The sequence below is a fragment of the Apteryx rowi genome, unplaced genomic scaffold, assembly GCF_003343035.1.
Source record: "Apteryx rowi isolate R43461 unplaced genomic scaffold, aptRow1 scaffold_658, whole genome shotgun sequence".
NCBI classification, from domain to species: domain Eukaryota; kingdom Metazoa; phylum Chordata; class Aves; order Apterygiformes; family Apterygidae; genus Apteryx; species Apteryx rowi.
In genome coordinates this window covers 64,144-67,484 of record NW_020450936.1, presented here as the reverse complement: position 1 = coordinate 67,484, position 3,341 = coordinate 64,144, and positions in this window count along the sequence as shown.

The window sequence follows — 3,341 nt, the reverse complement described above, 5'->3', positions numbered from 1 at the left end:
GTGGATTCTCAGGCCTCAGATTGTTGCCCTATTTGAGTGTTCTTCATAATGGGTAAATTTCCTTCAAGTGAAAAGTTTCAGCAGATCAACCTTATGGGGATCTGATCTAGGCTTTTGAAGTGCGTACAAGCCTTATTTGCGTTCAGGCCTTTTTAAAGCTTTACAACACTTTTTTCACCCTCTGAGTGAAAAATAAGTCTCTGCTTCTCCTGTCACTTTTATAATAATTTTTTTTTTTAGTAAGCCCCTTATGCTATTTCAAATGCTTAATGTTGATGCCTTCAGAGCTTGGTGGGGTTTTTTTTTTCCCTCTCCACATTTGTTACATGGGACAACATGCATGAGGTCATCAGGGGCTTTTAGTGTTTAAAAAAATAAGGCGGGGGGATTTTTCTTGCTTTGTTACCTAGTGGGAGCTAAGAAAAAGTTTCATTTATGATCTAATTTTGATTTGCATCTGGTATTTCTTTGACAAATGATTACTAACATTAGCTCCGTTTTAATACACAGTTGTGTTACCCCTTTCAGGATGGCTTCTTCAAAGAGTACTAATTTTACACTGTTTGTTAAGAGGATTCTCTACTCCACTTCCTTTACTATAATAAGTAATTTCTCCTGTATCACTTTTTTCTCCCCATCTCCTTTTCTTCCCACCAAGGTGGAAGTTGATAGCACCAAAATAACCACTAAAAATAGTATTTCTCCATGTTCTAAAACGTTTTATGAGAAGCAGGACAAAGAATCATGTTCAGCTTTCTGAAGTCTGGGGATAGGAGTTCATATTTCCTCACAATTAGAAGTATGCTGAGCTTCTGAGATTTCAAGTAAGATGCATCTATTGAGTGCCTGTGAGAATAAGGAGCCTTAGTTACAGTCCAGCATATTAAAATAGTCATTGTCCAGATTCAAGCCATTACTATTTCTCATCTGGGTTGTCTCACATGCAAATCACGGTGCAATATTTTGTGTGTGTGGGGGGGAATAATGGTTGGTTATGTTGTTTTTGTTTTGTTTTTTAGAAGACCTGTACTAATACGCACCTAAAACAGTGCTACATTTAGGAGATATGCAGCGGTATTAACAGCTCCCATCTCACTTTGACTATGTTGTGCCTAAGAATGAATAAGAAAAGCTGGAGAGGGTAGAAATTTAGTAGTTTTTCTCCCTTCTCCTTGTGTAACACAATACGGTTTGCTTTTTGACATTCTCGTTGTTCAGTGAGTTGCCTCAAAGATAAAGACAGTTAACTACAGAAACATGAGCAGACAAACATTTCCGGAATTGGGGTCCTTATGATACTTTTCACTTGACTCTTGGGTCATGCTGTGACTTTGTTGCTATTTCTTTGTATATATTTAAATATGTGCATTAGTCCTGTGGGAAATGAGAAAGGAGGGTCAGCACAGTAATGTAGGATATTCTGTTTACAAAAGCACATCTTATACCGCCTACTCATAGCAATCATATCAGATTATTACAAAATATCTAGATAACATTTCTCTTTCTCTTAAGACGGCCTATTATTCTACAGTGTGTCTCTGAATGGTATGCGGTTTTGTGGCTTGTTTTACAGGGTAAAGTTAGAAGTTTTCTAATTATGTAGGCCATTGCTATTTTGCATTATATCCCTGCAACTGCTCCTGCTTTAGTGTAACACAAAGTTGCTTGCAAAATTGAAGTGTAACTCAACAAACTACTTCCATATTCTGGTTTAATCCAATTAATAAGTCAAATGCTGCTCCAGTTTACTGATTTATAAGTAGTGGAGCAATACACTTATAAACACCCAGAATTTGTTTTAATAGAAAGTGTGTGGAAGTGCTTTTTAAGGGGGGCTGGAATTTGACAGCTCCATGAAAAACAAGACTAGGAATGATTTCTATACTCTGGGAGCAGTGTGAGGAGGAGAGGTATTGTTTATCTGAATTTATCTTCTGAATGGATCTAAGATACAGACTTAGACTGACATTTCAGCCAGTTGTGTGCCGTTGACTTTTCTCCCTGTATAGAAACAGATATTATATACTTCTATCGGCAGTTGAAAATCCTCCTTTGTATTTAAATGTTTGATGCTTCGTGTAGGGGTATGGATGTAACCTTCTAAATCCCTTTTTATAAAATAGTTTACTACCTGTTGTGTAATAAGCGAGATCAGACTTTGAATAGTTCCTACCTTAACACCAGATTTTGGCCTGCCAAAATTCAAAACAAACTATACCCACTAGCAACCATAGCCACAGGGTGGAGAGATTTTGAGCGTGAATTCCAGTGATGTCTCCTTGCCACGGATGAGAACCGTGGCTGGGGAAGCAATTTACCCTGCACGGATGAGTCCAGGTGGGCCTGGCTGTGCTAGGGAGCAGGGCTTGCTGCCATGTGCCTGGTCCCTGCTACCAGCTACCAGCCCCTGGAGCAGGGCTGCCCCAGGGCACCTGCCAAGGTGCGAGCTGCCACTAAAGCTGTTGGGGCTAACGTATCTGCGTCAGTGGAGACCCAGTGCTGCAGCCACCAAAACACTCGCTTATCCTCCTTGTTAACAGCAGCCCTTCAAAATGAAGGGTAGCAAAGGTCGCTTTACTAATAATAGTGAACTTCACACATGACACAAACTCTTAAGCTGTAGAGACTCATACTCTGCATGGGGCATGACTAATGCAAGAAAACTCTGCTCCATTCCCAGAAAATGCTGCAGTTCGTGTCACCAAACTGCATCTGTGTTTTTTTCCGGGGTCACTGTTGGTTGTGGTTCAGAGCCCCTCAATTACTGCTATTCTCTGTCGCATTGATTTAACAGATCACCTTACTGTGAAACCATGCGGTGCTGTGCAGGGCAGCTTTCACGAGCGCAGTCCTTGCCCGGGCAGGCACCCAGCCTCAGACTCAACGCCGTAGCCTATGCCGGGACGCCAGACTGCGGGCCTAGACTGCTGCGCGCCACGGCCAGCCGTCCTGGGGCCCCCAGGCCTTTCCCCCCACCACGGCCCATGGCCACTTGTCCCCACCAGCCACCCAACGCCACCACCCACCTTCCCCACGGTGCCCACGACCCTCCACCTGCCGCCCGTGGAAGCGGCGTGCTGTAAAACAACAAGCGCCCGGTAGCGCCTCAACTCGCAGCCGCTCCTTCCCAGAACAACAACAACAACAACAACAACAACAACAGCAGCAGCAGCAGCAGCACGTTAAGGAATTATTTGAATTCCCGGAAAAAGTTTTTTGTCGCCGCCCGTTCCCGGCGACAAGTAGCAATGCGGCAGCGGCTCTGAACGCCCCTTCGCGGCGCGGCGCTGCGCGGGGGCTGCACCGGCTCGAAGCGGAGCCGCTGCGGGCCCCGCGCCGGG